General features: G+C 39.1%; 1 protein-coding gene and 1 pseudogene across 3 annotated transcripts in view; both read left to right on the forward strand.

Annotated features, from left to right (window-relative positions):
- Window positions 1-25,585, forward strand: part of GPRIN3 (GPRIN family member 3) — a 59,792-nt gene that overhangs the window by 25,727 nt on the left and 8,480 nt on the right. The window contains exon 1 of one of the 3 annotated variants that reach the window (XM_045056099.1): window positions 23,956-24,539. The exons of the other annotated variants lie outside the window; for them this stretch is intronic. The gene's annotated coding sequence lies outside the window, so the exon portion shown is untranslated. Of the gene's footprint in view, window positions 1-23,955; window positions 24,540-25,585 lie in introns of those variants that run through there. 3 annotated transcript variants of the gene reach the window in all.
- LOC111560372 lies at window positions 17,309-17,390 on the forward strand (annotated as a pseudogene).

A 25,585-nucleotide genomic window follows, 5' to 3' on the forward strand; every position in this document is an offset into this window, starting at 1 on the left:
TGCCCTGGTTCTCACAGTACCTCCTGCAGTAGCCTTCCCATAGGTCCTTCTTTCTCAGGCTTCCACACACCTGCCCCATCAAGCCCTCAGTGACTGCCCATGACCTGGGGAAAAGACATACTCGGCCCAGCACAGCCTCACTCGGTTGCTGCCCTTAGCCCCATCGCTTGACAGATGGCTGCTTTATGCTGTCAGCCTTGCATCTGGAGCTTTAGCGGTGCTCACTTATTGTCCCAACCCCACCCCACCCTCAACCACTCCTCCCAACAGGCTGTCTCTTGCTTCTGCACAGCTGCTCACACGTTGTTGTTCATGTGCACCTGAAATGCTCTGTCCTTCTCACTGGCAAACTCCTACTAGATTTTCAAGGCTGCTTTGCTGTCGCTTACACTCAGAGGCCTTGGGTGGCTCCTCTGTCAGATGTACTAACACTGAGCTTTCCTGACACCTGTACCTCCCTCTTTCAAGAGGCTCACTAATTTGTTTCCAATCAGTCCTTTAGGTTTCTGCCTCCCTGACTGGATAAGAACTTCCTGGGGTGGAGGGGCAGCACGCCTGGCTGACTCAGTCGGTTAAGCGTCCAACTCTTGCTTTGGGCTCAGGTCATGATCTCCTGGTGTGTGAGTTTGAGCCCAGCATGAGGCTCTGTGCTGCCAATATAGAGCCTGCTTGGGATTCTCTCTCTCTCTCTCTCTCTCTCTCTCTCTCTCTCTCTCTCTCTCTCTCAAAATTAAACCTAAAAAAAGAACTTCCTGAAGGGGAAGACTGGTATATTGACCATTATAGCCTCAGTGCCTGGAACATACCAACCACTCAATGTTTAATGAGTGAATTAAGGAGTTAGTTATATAGATAATATTATCTCCACGTTTGGGGCCTGACGCCTTACTATTTCTCCTCCCTCCTCACTCTTCATTAAACTCGGAGCTGTTCCCAAAGCCCATCTTGTGTGTCCCACGATCTGTGTGATTATTTACCTTGTTTCTGATGAATTTTCCTTCTCAGCACTGCAGCAGATCACAGCTTCCCCAGGAAGCCTTCCCTGACTACACAAGATGGAATGAGTCAGCCTCCTCTTACGTTACTGTTGAAATTTCTGGCACTGAAATTGCCTTTGTCTTCAGCAGACGCCAGCCTCTGAAGGCAGGGATTGAATCTTGCTCATCTTTGTGGCTCTCTTGTACCTACCACAGGCCCAGCACCTGTCTGTGTTAAACAATTTGACATAGCCACAAAGTGTAACATGTTTGTTTCATGGTGCTTCAGTCCTTTTGCTTAGCTGCATAACAGTTGAGTGAATAAGAAAAATAATCATTGTAAAGGCCCTGTTTTAATCTCATCTCATAGCCTTCAATAAGGCAAGATCTTCTGCAGTCAAAATGCTAAAGCCCTTGGCAACTTTTGTTAATTTTAATAACAGGTGGTCTTCTGAGGCCTGAGTGGATGTGGCTACTATTGTTACCACTTTTAGAAACAATGGCCTGTGTTACCATCTGAGGGGAATATAATTGTATGTATGGCAAACAATTAATGAATTCTTAAAAGGAAACAAGTTCATTTTTTTATAGCTTAATTAGGCAGATTTCCACATGTTGGTGAGATCTTTAACATAAACACTGAGACTGTTTTATAATTCCCATAATAGTGAAGAGGGTACAGCCCACTAAGCCACTTCAGGCCATGAAGAGGTTATTTTTAGTGAATAAAGTGCCAACACTTCTGACAAGTGAGTTTCAGGCTAACATCCTACACACTTTGGATTGATCCTTCCCTAATGAGCTCCTACAAACCTGTGGAAGTTTACCCAATAAAGAATGAACGCCACGGGAGCAAGTGAGAGATCACAGCTGCCCAATGGTCAGGCATAATGTAAACTTCCCTGACTTCCATTTATTTTATTGTTTGTGAAGGATATTTCTATTACTTCGATACTCATATGATACATTTTTCATTATGAGCTGGTAGTCAGAACTTCTAGTAAAAAAAAATGCAAAGCAAACAATTCATAATTTGGGACAGCGTGCACACAATTCTCATCAGCACTAGTGAATAAAATTAACCTCAGTAATCCAAACAGCTCTTCTTTTATTTTAAAGTAGTTTCATTGTCAGCGCATTGCACATTGTTGGCCTAATGTGAGATCTTATTTTTCCCATTTACTTATCTCCTCTCTACCTGATGGTTTGTGATATTCCATTTGAAAGAAATAAAATCACACGTCTTTTGAGGCATGCTAACATTCACTGAATGTTAACTGCACATGCAGGATCCTGACACTGTCAGGTAGGCACCCTCTCAACAGTCTTAGAGCTTATCACCCGACAAAGAAAACACAAAGAACAGAAATCTACTGATGACAGCATAGCACTGCATTTTAATAAGAGATACATACAGATGCAATGGGAAAACAGAAGAAGGGCATCCAAGGCCGGAGGGTGGGGAAGCACCAGGAAGGCTTGCCAGAGAGATGCTAAGCTGAATTCACGTTAGCAAGGGAAAAGAGTAGGAAGGGTATATTAGTTTCCGAGAGCCACCATTATAAAATACCATAAACTGTGTGGCTCACAAAACAGGAAGTCTGAAACCAACATGTCAGCAGGGTTGGTTTTTTCCAGTGGCTCTGGGGAAGAAACTTCCACATCCTTCTCCTTGCTTCTGATGGTTTTCAGCAATCCTCAGTATTCCTTGTTTTTAGATGTGCCACTCTAATCTCTGCTTGTGTCTTCACAGGACCTTCTCCCCTGTGTGTGTATGTCTATGTCCAAATTTCCTTCTTATGACACCAGTATATTGGACTTAGGGCCCACCCTAACCCAGTATGACCTCACTTTCACATGATTATATGTGACTATATATGACATATATATATGTCCCTATATATATGTGATTATATATGACCCTATTTATAGGTTAGGTCACATTCCCAGGTTCCAGGTGGACCTAAATTTTAGGAGACAGTATGCACCCCAGTATAGAGGGCATTCAAGAAACACAAAGCACTATGGATGAAGGTGAAGAGACTTGACATGTTTGGGTAACCACAGATCCTTCTTAATGGCTGGACTGAAACACTCTGGGGATCCTACCAAGCTATGTGTCTGAAGAGGTAACAGGAGTCTCATCACAAGGAACCTGTGTGCTAAGCTCAGGAATTTGAATTTTCTCATGAAGCGTGTGGCTGTCATTGAAGGATTTTAATTCTGGAAGCTACATGATCATATTTGCATTTTAGAAAAATCTCTGTGGCAGCAGTGTGGAAAACTGAAGAAGGTACAGATTGGAAGCAGAGAGATTATATAGGAAGTCCTTGAAATAATTCTGGCAAGAAATGGTAAGTGCCTACATTATACCAGCGGTAGGGAAACTAGAGAAGAGGTGGTAGACAGAGAAGATATTAAAAAAGAATTGTCTACAAGACAAATCTCACTGGTTAGTGAGATGTGAGAAAGGAGAAGAGAGAAGCAAGAGTGGTTTTGAAGTATCTGGCTCAAGTGAGAAATGGAGGTAACACTGGCTGAGATAATTAAGAGGGAGGAGTGTATTTAGAGGTAAGAGTGGATGAGTTTTGGTCCATATCCAATTAGAGGCATCAGTAACACTTCTAAGAGGAGAGCTGCTCTTTTGGAGACTGGTACAGTTCTGGCTGGGGATGCATTTGAGATTGATGAATATATAAGTAATTGGTTCCCCAGGTTGAATGTATAAAGTGAGAAGAGCAGAACTTCTAGAAATGCCAACATTTTGAAAGGAACTGAGGAAAAAAGAGCCAAAGAGTGGTATTAAGAAGAACTTCTGTAGAGAAAAGAGGAAAACCAAGTGAGCATATCATAAGAGAGCTTCTAGAAGGACAGAGTGCTCAGAATGCAAAATGCTGCATGCAGAGAAGTCAAGATAAGAAGGGAGGGCGGTTATTTGTTTTGGCAAAATCCAGTCATTGGTGACTTTAGCAAGGGCAGTGTTAGTAGAATGCAGGAATGACAGAAGAAAATAGATGATAGTAGATTGGGGAGTAACTGTGCAGAAAGGGAGATGCAGGGACTGTAGACTGTCTTTTTAAGAAGTTAGACTATGAGGGAAGCACAGCTGTGTAAGAATTAGATAGGCATCAATAGCTATATGGGGTCAGGGAAGAGTGTTTCAATGATGATAGATATTTGTGCATGCTGTGATCCAACTCAAGTGGGAAAACATGGACTCTACAGAGAGGGCTTGGAGTGGAGTTAGTAGCAGGAAAGGGGTACAGATATCTCTTCCAACTAAAGTTGTCTACTGAGTGCATGTTCTTAAAGCAGTTGAGAGATCTCTCACACAAATGTCACTGTGAACATTTTGTTAATATGAATAAAAATATTTCCTTCATGCTCCATATAGTGGGCATTGTTTTGCTGCCCACTCCTTCCAAATTCCCTTCCTTTTATAACAACACTTCCATTTCCTCTTAGGGAATTGATTTTTTCCCTTTGCATGCAGCCTTAGTAGAACTTCAGTTAAGGTGCCCTGCCCTCTCCTATGTAAGGACTAATTGGGCCTGTCTCCCAGGACTTTGAATCTGGAGCCTTTAAGTGAGACAGGTGTTTGAGGGGTGATTAGAATTCATTTATCCCTGATTAGGGATACCCTGGTTTCTAACCTCTTCTGAACCTGCCTTTGTAGCCTTCCCTTTCATTTTATGACTTCCCCATAATCTTAGATATGCTGTAGTGTCTAAGACTCTGGAGCCACAGAGCTTGGATTCAAATCCAGGTTTGGCAACATCCTAACTGTGTGATCTGGGACAACTTACTTAATATCTCTGTGCCTCAGTTTCTACGTCTGTAAAGTGCCTACATATAGGGTTTCCCAGGAATTAATTAGCCCAATGCTTAGAGCAGTGCCTAATCAGAGTAAATGCTATAGGTGTTTGTTATTATTACTCCAACAAAGTCCTCTTCTCTATAAATTATCCTAGATCATTTGTTGCTATGTGCCACCCAGGAATCCTAATGGATACCTCCTTTATCCCAAATGAGTACCATTTTATTATACCGAACTTGAAAATGTAGATATGATGAATCATTTCATAGGGATTGGCCATTTACAATAATTTGAAGAGAGAAGAGGAGAATTTGAATATATTATAGTTGTGGCAAATGGACGAAAGTTCTCATTTAAGAATTAAATAAGGAACATTAACAAGAGACATTAAAGGCATATTTGTACAGAATTTTGGAGAACTAAAATATGGGAGAGTTTTTAAAAAATTATTTTGAAACGTGATTGTTCTGCAATGGCTCCTGATAGAAATGAGGTGGCTATAATGGTTCCTGTCTTTCTGAGTTCTTAATACAGTGGAAAATGCAATAACCTAGGAATCAGGTTTAGAGGCTCATGTCACTTATGTCATCTAGAAGTTAATTTTTTTCATGGAGGCTCAATTTTCTCACTCTGAAATTACTCACTGCTACCTGACACTGAATTACATAGCAATATTGCAGCAATAGGTAACTGATAAGGTGGGCTATAAAGCTGTAGGATTAGGTATGATCACCCAGGGGGGAAGGAGGTACTGAAAAAGGCAGGGGAATAAATCTGCTCAACTCTGGCATTCTGAGCTGAGGACAAAAAGCTACCCAAGATGGGTAGGCAGAAAGAAGAAAACAAATAGATTGTGGGTCATGGAAGCCAAGAAAGGCATGTATTTCAAAAAGGAAACCAGGCATGTGTTGAATATGGCTAAGAAGTCAACTAAGATAAAAGCAGAAAGAAAGTCTTTTGGATTCATCCACATCAAGGTTACCAATGATCGCAGCATGACACTGGGTGGAATCCAGTGATGAAGGCTGGGCCTTATGAGTCAAATAATGGGCATCAGGTGACAAGATAATATATCCTAGGGCCTCAGACACCCAAGGGCAGATGATGGAAGAAGATATTTGGAATGACTCAGATGTCCATGTCAGGTGGCCCCAGAGTCGGTGGACAGGACAGACATGACAATCTCCTTCTTGCAGACAAGTAATCTGAAGGTCAGTATTGTTGACTAACTCTACAAGGTTTCATGATAAAGGGAGCAAAGCGAAGCTGTAGATCTGATGAGAGGAGTAAGAATGGGCAGGCAGCCATATGGAGTGACATCTGGCTCAGCACAAGCAAAGCACAGTGGTTCTGAAGCAAAAAAGAGTCCAGTACCAATTCCTCCAGGGGCCCCTGAGGCCCCAATACTCCCATTAAATTTAATGGCTCTAGGAGAAATATTCTTTGTTTGAGCTGAGGGTCCATCCCAAGATGTGTGAGAAACTCATGTATTAGAATGAATTGTTGAACAGAAAAAAAAGACATTAAAAATTGTTATAATGGAAAATTTTTATATTTAGGTCCATCTAAACAAGCTTATTGGACACATAGCCTTATGAGCTGTCATTTCATAAACATATTCTCCCTGACATGGGAATATTAATTATGAGTTCCATTTAGAGCTTCAGGAGCCCATCTTCTGGATTTTCAGTAGGCAGAGCGCTGCCCAGCCAACATGCCCAATTTACAAATGAGGGTAGGAGAAATGACACTTCTGCCTTTGAACTCCCATCATGGGAATAATAGAGAAGAAGCTGGGAACACTGCACAATGTCAATATGCCTGACAATAATAATCTGTAACTTTTTCCTCATTTCTTTACACTTTGCAGTGCACTCACATTATCTTTTAATGCATTTCTATTTCTTTGCTTTTATTTTTAAAGGCTTTGGGGTGGGTGAAGGGAGGATATACTACATGTATAGCAGATTAGTGTGATTTCTGTAAAGGAACATAAGACAGATGTCTAGCCTTTTTTTTTTTTTTTTAATTTAAATCCAAGTTAGTTAACATATAGTGTAGTAACGGTTTCAGGAATAGAATTTAGTGATTCATCACTACATATCACACCCAGTGCTCATCCCAGCAAGTGCCCTCCTTAATGCCCAGCACCCCACCCACCTCCCCTCCAGGAACCCTCAGTTTGTTCTTTGTATTTCAGAGTCTCTTATGGTTTGCCTCCCTCTTTGTTTTTATCTTATTTTTCCTTCCCTTCCCCTATGTTCATCTGTTGTGTTTCTTAAATTCCACATATGAATAAAGCCCTATAATATTTGTCTTTCTCTGACTGACATCTCGCTTAGCATAATACACTCTAATTCCATCCATGTTGTTGAAAATGGCAAGATTTCATTCTTTTTGGTCTTCAAGTAATATTCTATTGTGTGTGTGTGTATATATATATATATATATATATATATATATATATATATATATATCTTCTTTATCCATTCATCAGTCTATGGACATTTGGGTTCTTTCTATAATTTGGCTATAGATGTGTATCTTTTTAAAAGAAATTAACGGCCATTTACATTAGCACCCCAAATAAGTGAAATAACTTAGTGAAATACTTAAGTGAAATCTAACAAAATATGTAGAATATCTATATGTAGAAAACTAAAAAATTGATGAGCAAAATCCAAGAACTAAATAAAAGGAGAGATAGTCCGTATTCATGGATAGGAAGACTTAACATCGTCAAGATGTCAGTTCTCAATCTGATCTATAGATACAATGTAATCCCAATCAAAATCTCAGCAAGTTATTGTGTGGATATTGACAAACTGATTCTAAAGTTTATATGGAGAGGTAAAAGACCTAGAAAAACCAACACAGTATTGAGGGAGAACAAATTTGGAGGACTAACTCTACCCAAATTTAAGACTTACTACAGTAATCAAGATAGTCTGATATTGGTGACTGAATAGACAGATCAATGAAAAATTGTTATGTTGTCAGAGTCTAGAAATAGGCCCACATAATTATAGTCAGCTGATCTTTGACAAAAGAACAAAGGAAATACAGTAGAGCAAAGATAGTCTTTTCAACAAATGATGCTGGAACAGCTGGACATCCATGTGCAAAGGAAGGAGAAGGAGAAAAGAAAAGAAATTATACACAGACCTTTCACCCTTTACAAAAATTAACTTAAAATAGGGCATAGACCTAAATGTTAAATGCAAAGCTACAAAATTCCTAGAAGAAAACCTAGGCGACGTTGGGTATAACAATGACATTTTAGGTACAACACCAAAGGCATCATCTATGAAAAAATTGATAAGCTGAACCTCATTAAAATTAAAAACTTCTGCTATGCAAAACACAATGTCAAAGGAACTAGAAGACAAGCTACAGACTGGCAAAATATATTTAGAAAGATGCATTTGATAAAATACTGTTGTTCAAAATATACAAAGAATTCTTAAAGACTCAACAATAAGGAAACAAACAACCAGATTAAAAAAAAAAAATTGGCCAAATAGTTGAACAGACACTTCCCCAAAGATATACAGAGAGCAAAAAAGCTATGAGAAGATGCCCCCCATTGTATGTCATCAGGAAAATGCAAATTAAAACAAAAATGAGATACCACCGTATACTAATTAGAATGGCTAAATCCAAAACAATGCAACACTATATGCTGACAAGGATATGGAGCAGTGAGACCTTATTCATTGTTGGTAACACAAAATGGTACAGCCACTTTGAAAGACAATTTGGCAGATTTTTACCATACAATCTAGCAGTTGCACTGCTTGGTATTTCCCCAAAGGAGTTGGAAATTTGTATCCACAGAAAACCTGCACGTGGATGTTTATAGAAATTTTATTCATGATTACCAAAACTTGGAAGAAACCAAAACACCTTTCAACAGGTAGATGGATAAATAAACCCTGGTATATCTAGACAATAGAGTGTTATTCAGTGCTAAGAAGAAATGAAATCGCATGAAAGTCAGATGAATTTTAAATGCATACTACTAAGTGAAAGAAGCCAATTTGAAGAGGACACCTACTGTGTGATTTTGACCATATGACATTTTGGGAAAAACAAAATAATGGAAAAAGTAAAAAGATCAGTTGTTTTCTAGGAGTTGGTGGGGCAGAGGAGAGGTAAAGAGGGAGATGAAGAGATGGAGCACAGATCTTTAGGGCAGTGAAAATACCCTGTATTTTGATATTTGTATTATGATACCATAATGATGGATATATGTCTTTATACATTTGTCCAAACCCATAGAATGTACAACACCAAGAATGAACCCTTATGTAAACTATTGTCATTGAGTAATTTCGATGCGTCAATTTAGCTTCATCAGCTGTAACAAATGTACCACTCTGGTGGGTAATGTTAATAGTGGGGGAGGCTGTGGGGCACCTGGGTGGCTCAGTCAGTTAGGCATCCAACTTCAGCTCAGGTCATGATCTCCCCGTCTATGAGTTCAGGCCCCACGTCAGGCTCTGTGCTGACAGATCAGAGCCTGGAGCCTGCTTGAGATTCTGTGTTTCCCTCTCTCTCTGCCCTTTCCCTGCTCACGCTCTGTCTCTCTCTGTCTTTGAAAAACAAATAAGCCTTAATTTTTTCTTTTTTTTTTAAATAGTGGGGGAGGCTGTGCATGTGTGGGGCAGGAGCATATGGGAAATCTCCGAACCGTCCCCTCATTTTGCTGAGGGTTGAATTAGTCATATTTCTCAACTAAGTTTATGAGTACTGCTCTATAAAGGACCCTATATGTTTAGTTAATTAAATAATAATTTCTCCTTATCCGTCTACTCACTTCTATCCCTCTTCTGATGGGCCACCATGGCTAGTGCAATACTAATTAATGAAGGGGATCTATAATTAAGAAAGATTGCATTAAAATATGAATTAGAATACAATTAGCAAAAGCTACAATAAAAGAAACAAAATAAATACTCCAAAGGGTTCTAAAGATCAGAGTATAGACAATTCATAGAATAAATAAGAGTAAAAGTTGTATAAAATACAATTCTACATGATCATACCTGGTGCATAGTAGGTGACCAGTAAATATTTGTGAAACAATGGTTGGTGTTTTCAAAATTCATTGACAGTATCAAAAAATATCCTCTATTATTTTCTATGTGGCCAAGGGAAAAGATAGTTTTAAGCGTCAAAACAGGGCGCACTTTATATCCTGTTCTACTAATTTAAGCAAGAATTTCCTGGAATCAATTCTGTTGAGGCAGGTATGGCTGCCAGAACTTTCCCTTGAAATTGTCTGCCTGGCCTAGGTTAACTGTAGACATTATTCATTATAGAACTGAGAGCTCTACATAAAACTGGCCCACTGTTAAGATCAGTTAGGCAGATCGGGGTTTTGTTTTTCTTTCTTCTTTATGAAATGTATCGGCAAATATTAACCAGTCTGATTAGGATCCCATATTGCATTAGAGTGACGATGTTACAGTTCGTCATTACTGGTGACGTGGACAAGGAGGCAAACAAAGGTCTATTTCATTAAGGAAGGAATAAATAACAACCAAGGAAGGGTTTGCACATGTTTTCTGCAGCTCTTTGCAGAGCTGGTAGGAAATGAGTGGAGAGGAAGGAGGGCTACATTTTGCTCCTCCTCCAAAAGTGGAGGCAATTATTATCATGTTAGCTGGGGCAGAAAACTGCCAGAGCAAATCTGCTCCAACTGTCACAGAATCTGTTCTGAAGAAGGAAGAGGAAAGTTGTCCTTTAGTCTCTTATCTCTCTTTTGCTTCCTTTTTTCTACTGATTCCAAGATACTCAAATACAACCAAAGGTCAAAGAATGTGCTAATTCCATCTAGCATTAAGTGGCTGCTGGCTGTAAGCAGGATGTTATTATTTTATTAAACGTAGACATCACTGGTAAAAATTGAAAATTAGATATCCAGCTTCTGTTCTAATTTCAAATCAGAGGGCCAACCCTATCTTGTATTCAAGCTCTCTTCTTAGACAAAGGCACTGTTTCACTCTTAGATGAGTTGCCCCTACAGCCCCAAGTATGAGTGCTCACCACACAGTGCACATGCATGTACGAGCACCCATGCACACACAAACACACATACGCACAGTTTGCCTGGTCTCTTACTGAAATGTGGCAGTCACCAGGACGTGGTGCTTGCCAGAGAGCTACAGCTCCTATAGCCACATCTATAACTCCCATGCTGCCCGTAACCTTCTGGAGATTTAAAGCTCAATGTGTAGTGATTGTTGGATTAATGGTAAAATTGAGATTATCCATTAACTTGAATTTAAAACTCGGGAACAAATTTACTAAATTTGTAGATGAAATAAACTGAGTAAAATTGCCATGTAATGGATTTACCAAATCTTTTTTAAATTGAGAAAAATAAATGACCTACCAAAAAGATGTGATTCCCTCCCTCTTTCTTGTTTTCAGCATTTCTAAAGCTCTACATGTTAGATTCTGTGCTAGGTACCAGAGGCCCAAGTTAACCACCTGGTTATCTTTTCTATGGATCTCTGAGTTAATCTCCCTGTTTTTCAGTCTGTTCCTCACCATGGGTACCATTTGGTAGGTTTTAGTTAGCATTTTTAAATGTAATGGAATTGAACAGAAAATATCAAAAGATAAGCATCGTTTTTAGTAACATTTTATTTTAGTAGACTAAACAGTTGGATATGAATGGGTTGTGATATGAATGGATATGTCCTGAGTTGTGATGTAATTTTTTATACACCGGAATGTGTCCGAAAAGCTTGAAATCCACTGGTATAGCTGATATATTTACAGGAAAAAAAAAAGTGATACACTAAATATTCCATTGAAGCAAAATTCCCACTAACCACAATTATTTTTTTTTTAATTTTTTTTTTAACGTTTATTTATTTTTGAGACAGAGAGAGACAGAGCATGAACAGGGGAGGGTCAGAGAGAGAGAGGGAGACACAGAATCTGAAACAGGCTCCGGGCTCTGAGCTGTCAGCACAGAGCCCGACGTGGGGCTCAAACTCACGGACCGCGAGATCACGACCTGAGCCGAAGTCGGCCGCCTAACCGACTGAGCCACCCAGGCGCCCCTAACCACACTTATTTTAAAATAATTACAAACATGCCATCAGAAAAGTACCAAACAAAATCAGAGAAAATGGAAGTTTGAGTTGAATACCCCAAAAATAATTGCGAATGTGAAAAGAGAATTTCATTCTTACAAATCTTAAAATAGTAAGTGCTATCATTACCATGACCACCATAACAGCTCATATCATGAACACCATATACATAAGATGTCTGTGGTATGGTACAGTATGACCCATCTCAGTACCCAACACCAGCAATTTCCATTTTGTGACTTTACTGCCTTCTCTTCTCCACCCACTTCTTGCAAACTTCCATTAAAAACAACTTTTGCAGCCTTCCCACCAACATTCAGGCCCAGGCTCCAGGTCGGTTTTTTCTCCATCATCCTCCCTAACCGGTTACAGTCCCACTCCCTTACCCTTTTTTATGGTGAATAAATTGACCACCTCCCTTTCTTCACTTTTTTAATACTCTTTAATGTCACTGTCTGTTCTGTTTTGGTAATTTTAAAATGATAATCAGTCAACAAATCTTGCTAAATACTTTTCCCCAAGTGAGAAATAAAGATACTCAAGATGACTAAGAGAATGAATAAATGCTCAAGATTCACATGCTATTGATTAAATTTATCTGACAATTCTAAAATAATATTTCAAGCAAAAGGGACCTTTATTCCTTTAGTGCCTCAAATATTTATTTAAAGTTTACTGCAGTGGAGCCCTACTGCTACCGAAACAATATTCCTTTCTTTCCAGAAGCATTTTTGAGCACCAATTATGTTTCAAACCACATAGCAAGAGACTGGATTCTTTTGTAGAGCCTAATAATTGCCATGAGAATAACATGGGAATCTCTGTTGCACAATCTATAGTTTTTTCCAATACATGAGTAGGCTTGAAGAGATGTATTTTGCTCTGTATAGGAGACTATATCTCTCAATAATGGGTATCTTAACCTTAATCCAACCAAAATGTCATTCAGGCATAATCACTTCTTCTATCCTGCCTGCTCTAGTTAACAATTTCTGTAATAAATTTCACAGTTGAGGGATTAAGCCTTAGAAATGATTCATTATAAAAAGAGTGAATACAAACTACAGTGGCATTTTGGAGAAGGGAGGAGAAGATCCGGCAAATGAGGTTGTATTGGGGTGGGGTTGACATTTGACCACAGACATAGTTCCAGAAAGGTGCCCTGAAAAAGTTTAGTGGCCTACAGTATTGAGGGGATTTGCTCTTTAAAAACTGTTTCACACATTCAGCATGCTAGCCTGATGAAAAAATTTATTATCACTCAGTTGAATTGTTAACCAAATTTGTAGAGGAAATCCAGCAGGACCGTTGCACCAGGGAGCATGAAAGCAGGAACCACCCACAGTGGTCATTTTGAAAAACATAATTTGTGCCAGAGTACTTTAAGCAGTATTTCATACTGTTTGAAAAATCAGAAGTTTGTCCCTCAAGGAACCAACAAGTAACTTAGAAATGTTTAGAGATCCCCCTGGGTGGAAAAAAATCTTGCCATCCCACCTGTCTTGAATCTTGATAGCCATGTGTAACAAGTGTACCTCAAAATCGTACGTGCTGCTCTTCCTTCTCCTTCCAACTGATATTGTTAAATGTTGCTTCATAATCATTCAAGAGCTTTTATCAAATTTCACTTCTTTAAAATTTTCATAGCCAGTTTCCTAAGAGAGGTATAAATATTCAACAACAGGTTCTCTGGGAGAAAAACATCCATATTCGCAGAGTTTGCCTATTTCTGTGGTGTAAATATTCCCACCACCATGGCCAATTTCAGGCTACCTACATGATGTTCCTGATCACAGAGTAGGGAAGAGATGAACACAACCAGCCATGTGAGCCAGCTCCCGCACACTCTGGCTGTAAGCCTACAATTTCCATCATTCACTACTCATACACCTTAGTAATGGTTCCAGAATTTTTATATAAAAGAGAGTTGCAGGACCAACATAATTAGAAAAATGGAGGCTGGATATTAAGTGCACTATTTTTATTGGATTAAATGTTTATTGGGAGTGAGTTGGACACAGAGAGAGAGAGAGATGGCAGTGGCAGGAGTAGCTACAGCTCCTCATCCATGCCATTGCCCCACCCTCAGCACAGACACCCACTAGGAATCTAGTCCAGCTTTGTTTCCCATTCTTGTTCTTGAGTCATCTTGACAGCCTCCCCCAAAAAATCACTCTGATTTGAAATCTTGGAATCGTCCTTGATTTTTTCCCCCAGCCTTGCTCCCTACATTGGAGCACATTAGACGCTCCAGTACCACCTCAGCCATAGTTTTCATGTCCCTTTTTTCTTTATATTCTTTATACTGACAACATCGATGGATTCCTCCTTACCTGCTATGTAGCAGTAGCCTCATAACTGATCTACCTACCTGTGGATTCTTCCCTGCTAGTCAGTACAGATTAAAACCTGCTTCCTTTATAAACTTCTTAATTGTTTCACTGGCTTGTTGGAAATCAGGTAGTAGCTTCCTACTGCCTACCAGAAAGCCCAAATTTGTTAACAACACCATTAAGACTTTCCTTTCTCAGCCAGTGTACCATCTCAGCTTTTGGTTCCCAGTAGCCACTTTTATGTAACTACATACCAGAATCAGTTGTTTTACAAGTAGCATCCAAACTGATAAAGTCAAGCACATCCAGGTGTGTACTAGCTGATAAACATTTTCAGTGATACCCCTGCTTATGAGTACACTATGTGTAAACTTCCAGGACAACCCACCCTTCCCTGAGTGAATAGTATATTCTCCCTATATCTTCACCTTTCTCTTTGTGAGTTTCTCTGAATTCCTTCCCCCTGTACAGCTGAAATATTCCCAGTCATTCAAGGTCAAAGCTTGTAGCATTTATAGGCATTAAAAAAGCAGAAAGAAAAGATAATACTTCTTAAAGCCAGAAGTAGAAAAGAAATGACTGTGGCATTTAAATGGCTTAAACCAGATGCCAGAGACTGACTGGGGCCCAGATAGAAAAGAATGTCAAGGACCAATGAGAAGCAATGATAAGCAACTCCCAGAAAAGGCATGTTAATGCTCTTGAATCAGAGCCATCATGTGCTTCTAGGTCAGGGTGATTGTTGACCTTCTAAATCTGGTTGAGTACTCTAAAGCAGCACCATATAGGACTACCTCAGCTGGGCAAGCTTAACCCCAGATTTCTTCCCACATACCTGGTGGAGTCTAATCATGTACTTGGGACTCACTGTGCAGAGCTGATTTAGGCAAAGAACTGGTGTAATATCTGAAAACTGAGACAGAGCATTGAGATAAAACAAAATCTAGAAGTGCAGCTTCATAGAGAAACACCCTTCCCACTTTCTGCACTATAAATATGCTTAGCATGGGGAAATGCAGAGATTTAACATGAATTATAAAATGGGAAACCTTGGAGCTTTGGGGTTCAATTTGGTAGGAATCTTGTTTCCCCATTCTTAATCTTCCTCACATTTTTTTTGCTACATTTTACATTGTTAAAATAAGCCTACATTTACAAGGTTTTAAAAATAAAAAAGAATAGGAGGGCACCTTTTGGGAAGAGCACTGGGTGTTGTATGGAAACCAACTTGACAATAAACTTCATATATTGAAAAAAAACTAAAAACCACTCAAAAGAGAACTTTAAAAAATAATAAAAATAAAAAAATAAAAAAGAATAAAGAATAAAATTTTTAAAATCACCCATAATCCCACCATATATCGACCCTGTATATTTTAGTACATTTCCTTCTAATATTTTTTTTCTACGTATATATTTCCTACATACTATGTTAGATGTATATTTCTTGCAGCCTATAGCATCATAATTTGTTGAATCAATTGATAAAAAGTTAGAGAAAACAAGGAATTATAAAATGATACATATATTCTTAAGATTTTTCTTCCAACTGAAAACATTTGAATTTGCATCGTTCACTAGCCTTGTGATACAGGGCAGGTGTTTTCTTTGAGAATGGAACCCCTGGTTGAACTTTTGCATCCTCTTTCTTACATAAATTCATCACGGACCCTCAATATTTTCCTACTTCACTTTTGTTACACTGAAGCAAAGCATCCCTAATTAAGAATAAGAATGTTGGGGCGCCTGGGTGGCTCAGTCGGTTAAGCGTCCAACTTCAGCCAGGTCACGATCTCGCAGTCTGTGAGTTCGAGCCCCGCGTCGGGCTCTGGGCTGATGGCTCAGAGCCTGGAGCCTGTTTCCTATTCTGTGTCTCCCTCTCTCTCTGCCCCTCGCCCATTCATGCTCTCTCTCTGTCCCAAAAATAAATAAACGTTGAAAAAAAAAATTTTTTTTAAATAAAAAAATAAAAAAAAAGAATAAGAATGTTAAGTGTTTATAATTATTTTCCTCTTTGACAGCTGTCTCACACACTTCTCATTCAATAACTACATTTTTTTAGGGACCCACCTTCGTCAGGGCTTATCAAAGCATTCAACTTAGTTTCAAAGAAACAAAAACACGTTTGCACTCAAGTTTCATCTTTTTTTATGTAATATAGTTAAATTATGCAGTGACAAGAACAAAGACAACTGGCGTGAACAAGTTCAGAAGGAGCCACTGACTCTTGGTTTTCGTACTGCGTGAGTAACAGGAGCAAACCAGGCAGGCTTACCAGCTGCCAAGGTTCCATGAGTCATGGGTTCCATCAGTAAATCTTACACTGGGAGTGGAAAGCTCATCAGCTAGGTGGAGGTTATGTAGAGAGCTTACAACCCTATGATGAAACCCACTGGTCATAAACCCTTACCAGTTATTTTGTTTGCTTTCTTAGGCTCAGTTCCCAGAAGTAGAATTATTGGTTCAAAAGGTATAGATATTTATAGTTTTCTTCATCAATTTGTGCACCTATAACATGACCGAGAATGCCATTCTCACCCCACCCTTGCAAATGTTGACCATTATTTTTAATCTCTGCCACAGAAATAAGCAAATATGGTGTTTTATTAATTTATCTGAAGATGGTTTTATATAATATGGTGGTTCTCAACTCTGTGGACTTGTCAGCTTCACCTAGGAAACTTCTGAAAACTTTTCATATCTTATAATTTTAGCTGCAAAGTATATAAAATGGTTACAATATAAGTAATGAAAAGCAGCATATCAATTTATGTTCATGCTTTACAATTTATTATGAAGTATTGGCAAATAAATCATATTAGGCTTATACCAACTAAAAAAAGGTGGGAGGGGGAAGAAGAGGAGAGAAAAAGGGAAGGAAGGAAGGAAGGAAGGAAGGAAGGAAGGAAGGAAGGAAGGAAGGTTCAACGAAAGTATAGTAAATAAACATCAGCTGAAATGTTATTGGAAATCAAACAACATTTTAATGTTTAGACTCGTACCAAATCATAGTAATCTGGGATTTTAGTGTTAGTGTATGTTCCTAGCCACTATTACCTTGATGAATTCATCGCTTCTCGGCCTTTTGGCTAAGATCAAGTGTAGTACCTTGATGAATTCATCACAAAGTTTTAAAATGTTTTAAATGTTCCAAAAAAGATAGTAAGAGCAGAGAGAAGAATTTCCTAGGTTGGAAAGACATATCTGAAACAATTTTGTTTAATGCTTGGTATTTTTCTATAAATTTATTTATATATTATAAGTTCTCCTAAGTATTTTAAGCAAAAAGAGACATTGCAATCAGTTATTTACAAGCCGCTGGATAAGATGAACCCCTTCTAGGGATGGAATTAGAAGTTGCCCATCTCCATACATAGCAGATGTCTTTGGAGGAATAGAATCTGTTGTCTAAATTAGCCAATAGGAAAAAAGAACAAAAGACATATACGTGTGTGTGTGTGTGTGTGTGTGTGTGTGTGTCCCTTTCTGTTAGGACCACATCTTAAATGAAAATTGAGGCATGTATGGAATATTTATGGTGGAAATATAACTCAGTATCTTTAAAATATACTCCTCCCCAAAACATCCAGAATATATGGTTACCTTGGCTATATATGTATGTCCTCAAGGAAAAATCGATCTTCAAATGCCAGTAAAAACTAAATGAAAATCATAGAAACTATGGCATATGATGAAAGTAGGCTAAAATGCAAAAGGCAACATTCATTCATTCAACACATGGTTGCTGTGAGCTTTTTATAGGCCATTCATTTCACTAGGCACTTGGGGTATATAAATGAGTAAAAGTAGATAAAAGCTGCCCTCTTAGAGCCTGCATTCCAGCAGGGGAAGATAATCAATATCTAATACTCATAATAAGTGGGTAAATGTTGCAGTATTTTAGTCACTAAAAGGTGATCACCTTTTAATCACTAAAAGGTGATTAGTCCTATGGAAAAACAAATAAGCATAATAGAACGTTTGAAGTGACAGAGAGTAGAAGTCAGAAGACTTGCAATTTAACAGTAGCCTCGTCTAGAGGGACCTCACTCCTGCACAAAGACCTCAAGAAGCCCTGTGTGATCACCTTACTTCTCTAACCTCCCCTCCTACTCAGCTCCAGCTGTGAAGCTGAACTCTTCACTCTTCTCCCCAAGCTCCTGCCTTTGCCCGGGCTGTGCCCTCTGCCTGGAGAATCAAGAATGAGGCAAAATGTTCCAAGTGCCCTGAGGTCGGTAAAACAAAAAACAAGTTGGGGCAGGAGATGAGAGACTGCACAGTGGCTTTTGGTTAATGTTATCAGGGACGGTCTTAGGGAGGAATTACCTTTCAAAAATGCTTTTCAGATGTACTCACTAGCTGTCTTTTATCTGCATACATAATGAGTTCATCTGTACCTCCCATTCTCGTGCTCTGAGAGGCAGTAGAATTTGGGAATCAGACTCACTTGGTTTTGAATTCTAGCTCTTCCACTTATTGAACATGAACCTTGGGCATCCTGCATTTTTCTGAGTGTCAGTTTTCTCATCTGTAAAAATGAAGATAAACCTTCTTTGAGGCTTGTAAGAAAAGTGACATACAGGTGTAGCAAATGATAATGAAGACAGGACACCAGTCTTGACAGGGAAACGAATGAGATAATGAAGCACATTTTTTAAACTGTGCTAAGGAGAGTGTATCTTATTTTACAGGTAATGGAGAACCATTAAATTGTTTGGCACAGAGAAGTGTCATACCTATATGTTTGTTTTAGGAAGATAACATTAGCGGCAAGTGGAGGGTAAGTTTTTGGAATCGATGAATCAAGAGCAGGTACGGTAGTGTGATAATGCACTGCTGTGAAATACGATTAATTCAGGAAAGCCTGAAGAGGTGGCTTTGATAATTGGCAATTAAAATATGTATTCTAAATTTTATATCTTTACATTTAGCTAATTCTCATCATATAGACAAAATTAATTAATTAATCATTTTCATCGATGTTTGACCCAGTTTCATAGATTTGGCTTTGGCCACCCTTGGATTTATTGTTGGAGGGATGTATATAATATGAGGACCAGCTGGTAGAGCTACCAGGAATAGGAAAGGGGAGGGGGAGAGAAATCAGCTGATAAACAGGAGTCAGAGAGTCTGGGAAAAGAAACTTAAGTAAACTTTTTTTTTAGTGGCCCAACAGACATCACTTTAGAAAGCATTTTTCAGCTGCTGACTTTGAAAAATGATTACATTGCCTAGCTCGGAGCTTGTAGATAACCAACATGGATAAGGAAATTATGGTTTCCTTTATCTAATTTCATGGCCAGGCTAACCTCTTGCATAGCAAAGAGCAGATGGAAAGAGTGTAGAAGGATAAATCAGCATAAATCCATCATCACTGATAGAAAAGCTTCAGCACATGTGAATGTTCAGTTTTGCCTAGTTGAGGGGCACCAGCTTTTAATTTCTTGATTACTTGTGAATAGTTAATACATTTACAGAGTTTAAAATTCAGAAAGTACAAAAAGGCTATAGAGTGAAAAGTCTTCCATCCATCCAGTCCCCCAAACACCCAGTTCCCCTCCTCTGATAGTAATTTCTTATTTATTGTTGCAGAGATAGTGTATGTATATACAAGCAAAAGGCTTTTAATACAAATGCATGTTAAACATACTGCTTTGCATCTTAAGACTTTATAAATAATTGCTGACTTTTTGTTGTTTAATTGTTGTTTTACTTAATATATTTTGGAGATTGTTTCATATCAATACATAAAGATTTTCTCCTTATTAAATATGGGTGCTTAGTACACCATTATATGAAAGTACCATAAGTTTTATAACTGACCCTCTCCCTTCTAGTGGACATTTAGATTGTTTCTAATCTTTTATTTCATGCTGTGAATAACCTTGCACATATATCAATGAGTACATTTATTTATTTTACTCATAAGGTTGGTGCCTAACATGGAATTGCTGAGTCAAGGTGTATGTGACCTTATATTTTTGACAAGTATTGGCAAAGTGTTCTCTATAGACGTTGTACCAATTTGCATTTTCACAGGCAGAATATGAAGAGCACTATCTCTAACAGGAGAACAGAAAACTATATCATTAATTCCTACCTAGCTGGAGTAAGTCCAAAGTCTCTTCCATCAATTCACAGGTATTCATTCTAAAGATGTTCCCTACTATCAAAGGTGAATATGCTCATCTCCTAGATCATTGGTTCTCACCTGGCAACAGTTTTGCCTCCCAGGAGCCATTGGCAATGGAGGGTGATGATGTTGCTGACATCTTGTGGGTAGAGGCCAGAGATGCTGTGAAATATCTTACAGTGCACAAGACAGTCCACTCCCCTTTCCCTCCCCCACAAAGTTACCTGGTCTAAAAAAGTCAGTGGTGCCAAGGTAAGAAACTCTGATCTACTTCTTGTCGATCACATTAAATACGTCTTATAAACCTTAGGATTCTTCACTCTCTCTAACCTAAGGTCTATGCCAAATAAAATGATGTGCTTCCATCATGCATTTGTTTTTTATTTTTGGTTTCTGTTACATCTATTGTATTGAAATTAATGATTTTCAGGAACCTTAAGCTCCTCAAAACCATGACTATATCTTATTTATATTTGTATCCTGAATATCTGTCACAAAGAAGGCACTCAGCTTATTAAATGAGTGAATGAATTTAACAGTACTTCCTAATTATCTCAGTATGACTTAAGAGATTATTATCTTTTCAATCAAAGACCATTCTTTTTTACTCTTACTTGCTTCACCTTTCTCTTAATTTCTAAATGTCCATTTTTTTTCTTTAGACTTAACAAGCAGTATTTTCTAGCCTACAAAAAAAAAAAAAACTACCAGGAAATGTCAATTGAATAAAAAATATTGGCCTTTCCCCTGATTTGAAGCACTGTATGGTTTATTACCACAGCATTAGTCACTTAATTATATAGTATCTTGCTCATTTTTAACTTCTGACTGAATTGTCCTTATCTCCTCAAATGTATTAAAATCTCCTTAGGCCAAAATTAAAATTTTAAGTACCTCATGATACCTGAAACAGTGTTTTACAGACTGTAAAGCAGGAGAGTGACCCATTGTTTATTTCTTTTTTGTTTTTTATGTGGCTTTTTGTTTTTTGTTTTTTGTTTTTTGTTTTTTGAGAAAGTGTGTGCCTGCGCCTGTGCTTACCAGCAGGGGGCGGGGCAGAGACAGAGGGAAACCCAGAATCCCAAGCAGGTTCCAGGCTCTGAGCTGTCAGCACAGAGGCCCATGCAGGGCTGAACCTAGGAAGCTAGAGATCAAGACCTGAGCAGATGTCCCGGGGTCGTTTAAGCGACTGAGCCACCCAGGCGCCCCCAAAGAATGTGTATGATTCCTTCAGCAGAAAGGCAGCACTGTGCACAAGGTCCAGATGCCAGGCCCTGAGGAATCTATCTACTTCCTAATTTGCCTTCTCCGGGGTTTCCCTGCTCTCTAGGAGCAGAACAGCCCCAACTGACCGGCTCCACGTACGGCTTTTTTCCTGTTTCCTTCACCACAGGTACTGCCACCAGGCACGTTCCCATCGTTCAAAATGATTAAAGAAGCAAGTGTGCAAGGAGAGGTTCCTGGCCCGTGTCTGACGTGAGCTAAAAGCAGAAATCACTAAAAGCTTTCCGCCTGCAGCTTGGCAGCCAGGGTCTCCGTTTAGGCCCCCACTCGCCTTTGCCGGAGGGAAAGCAGGTGGAGCGGAGGCCTGGTTTTAATGAGCTCGACTTGGCGTGTGAGGGGAAGTGCGGCAGCCAGGGGAAAAGGCGGCCGGCTATCAGCAAGGTCAGGGAGGAACCGAGCAAGGACAAGAATACTTGTTTGTAAGGCTGAGTGGCGCTAAATATATCCTGAGAAAATTGGGATGCGGGCAGCTTAGATCATATCTCACCCAGGATTTTAAAATGCAAATGCAGAGCTCTTATTTTATTGCTAATAGGGTGTTGTTTAACCATTAGTTAGCCCAGAGATCCTGTTGCATTCTCTTTGCAATTAAAATACGCTCGCAATTGAAATCCTTCAGAGCCGAGTTGCGAAAGAAGAGGAAAACATTCAGATCAGAATATCCATCAGGCAAACAGAGTAAATGAGAAGAGCCAGCTTGATTAGACAAGGGAGGAAGTAACAAAACAATTATTTTATTCATGTTTCCCCAGAAGAGTTCAAATTAAAAAAAAAAACTTATTTTAAGCATTTTTAAATAGAAACGTTGATATTTAGCTATGAGTTATCTCCACAGGCAGGAAAATGGTGCTTTTGAGGGGTTAATTTTTCAAGGTCATTAAAACCTGAGTCTTGATTTTGCCGAGAAAGAACCCAGAAGTTCATGTGTCACCCATGACCTAAAAAGAATAGACCTCATTTTTGTGCTAATTTTTGAATTAGCTAAAAGTTTCCTCTTCAAATAATAGTCTTTAGATGGGTTGGGGAGAATATAAAAAGTAAACATTTCTGCTGGACCACTTAAGACAGAGTCATTTTGAAATATATCGCATAATGCGTGCCTCCTCGGGTAAATGATGCCAAAATAATTTTTTTAAATAATAATAATTCATGATTATCTGTTATCTTCCCAAAACTATGCTAAGTATTTAGCTTATTTCCCTTAAATGCTATAACAACAATGTGAGGCAGATAAATTTAATTTTGTGGCAATGTTGCAGGGGTTGGTTTGTTTGTTGTTGTTATCTCAATACCCGGATTCGTTGTCTAGCGCTTCAAAGAACAAAGAGGTGGACACAAAATAAAATGAGCAGCAGGCAAAAGTTTATCAGAGTATAAGATCAAAATGTAAGAAGAATAGTATGAAAGCTCTCTTTATAGAGAGGGGACATTAGAAAGTGAATGCCCACAACAATAGGCAAAGGACTTTGTTCTGTAAAATTCTGATCACCCCCACCTTCCTTTCCCGCTTGCTCCTTCTCAGGTCCTACCCTTATTGGCTGGATCACTCTGGGAGCTGGGTTGTCCATTCCCCATTGGCTCGATGCCATTGTATGAGGGGTGGTCTATGGCCATACTGAAGTTGTTTTTATGGTCTACTAATTTTTAGTTAGGTCTTTTGTCAAATTACTGAGGGGAACCTGAAGGGGAGTAGGTGGTGTCTGCTATGGTCTTAAGAGGAACCTTACTCCAAGGGGATTTGCTGTGGTCAGAAGCTCCCGGCTTTGTTCCCAAATACCTGTTTTGCCCCACCCCGGGACCTCAGGTCTTAACCTTTCCCTCTTTGCCTACTGAATCCTATCTTTTCCTATCATAAAATTTTTTTCGTAGATAAAAGGATATTAATGGATGGTCTGGGAATGGTTTCCAGGCAGGAACCCCCTAAAGTTATCTGCAAACACATGTGTGTGCAAGTTTGTGTTTCTAGAGAGAAGGTCCCTAGTTTTCATCAGCTTCCCAGAAAAGTCTGTGACCCTTAAAATGTCCAAATTGGATTAATCATTATGAAGAACAGGAATTTTTGTGTAGTCTAGTTTACCTCTGTTCATTCGAATCAGTGAGAGGGGTTTAAGGCTATGTAGGTTTTTTTTTTGTTTTTGTTTTTTGTGTTTTTTTTTAGTTTTCCATTGTTTCCTATATTGTCTGATGAGGCTTCCTGTGCAGGTCATTGAGCTTACCTCCATGAAAAGTGCCCTATTTCTCCCCTGTGTAAAACTGGTTAACAACATGGACTCTGTACTCAGAGGGTCTGGATTTAAATTGGGTCTTTAACCTTGATTGCTTGTGTGGTCTTGCCGCAGCTTCCAGATCTGCAAAGTGGAACTCATAGTAGGTTCATCCTTATGGAGTTATTCTGAGGATTAACTAAGTTCACCTGCAGAACTGTGTCTGGAATGCAGAAAGTAAAAACGTAAGCGCTCGCTGAGCCGTGTGATTCTATCTGTGGTGAATTTAGAAGCCGCCTGTTCACATTTTGTGTTTGACAAAAGATGGGGATCTGCTTGGGGTTTCATGCTTCTTAAAGCCCTTTTTTACTTCTTAAGAGATTTTTACCTGGCCCTACTTACAGTGGAAATCAATGAGATAATAAACCATGCATTTGTTTTTCTAGAATAGCATGGAACAAATGACTTGAATGGGGAGAAGGATGCGGCTTGTTTCTCCTGTGCCTTTATTAAAGTAACCATTAGGGTTAAGTCTACCGGGCACTGTCAGTGGCACTGAGCAAAACAGCCTTCTTGTCTCTTCAGCCATTCTGATTTGCTTTAGATGCAGTTCGAAGGGAAGAACCAATTTTCCAGCGAGTATCTTTGAAGTGCATTTGAGGCAGCTGTTACTGCGAAGGTATGAATTTTTAAAGAAAGAACGAACTGCTTTTCCTGGCTTGTGGGTGTTTCTTGGGATTGAATCACCTCTCCTTAAAACTGTGCACTGGCACAATCTGCTGGGCTCAGAATGCAAATATCTAGGCAAAGTTTCTCGATTAAAGGGAGCAAAAAAAAGTCAGGTTGAATAGGATGCCAGATGACATTTTTTTTTCTTTATCCTTTTCTTAAGGATTAATAGTCTCTTACCTCTTGCCTCACTGTTCTTCAAGGGTCTTTGCATCATCCATCTGAAGGCTAAAAACTGCTGTCAGATATCTGCAGATAGAGGTATCACTGAGGTCCCTGTAACACTTACCTAGAATGTCACTAAAAGAGATGCGATGACATCCTGAAGTCCTTGTTCTAGCAATGCGGCAGTTCTGAAGTAGGCAAAGGTAATTGCTGTGCACAAAATTATCGCCATGACCTGCAATGTACTAGCATCCTGCTGGTCCAGGACTGCCAAGCCTCTCTCTGTTCTTTCTGTCTAATGCTCTTCCCACCAGAGCAGCTCTGGAGCAAATCACAAAGGGCTGAGGTTCCCTGCTGCTTGTCTTATTAAGCGTGGGTGTCTGTTATGAAAATAGGCAGCGTGGCATAGTAGTGGAACCCACTATTTTCAGGATGAATGGTGGCAGTGTCAGCCTTCGGCAAGGCAGGCTTTTCATAAAGTGACCAGTTATGAATGTCATGGTAGTCTGTGTTAATGCCATGCAGGCTGCCCTTGGGTTGCAGATCACTTGCAAAAAGAAGTGTCTGTCTCTCTCCTCTAGATAGATAGATAGATAGATAGATAGATAGATAGATAGATAGATTTCTCTTGCTTTGCATTTTCTTTCCAGAGTTACAGATAATAAGGAAGCTCACAGAAAGAGCCCAGGCATTTGCACCCATAAAAATTCAGTTCAATAGGAATTATAGGTATTCAGCTGTGAGTAGGTTACTTAACCTCTGGACCTCAGTTTCCTTCCCTGTAAAAGGTGGATAATATTTACCTTGCAGGCTTGCTGCGTTGCTGCAATA

The sequence above is a fragment of the Felis catus genome, chromosome B1 (assembly GCF_018350175.1).
Source record: "Felis catus isolate Fca126 chromosome B1, F.catus_Fca126_mat1.0, whole genome shotgun sequence".
NCBI lineage: Eukaryota > Metazoa > Chordata > Mammalia > Carnivora > Felidae > Felis > Felis catus.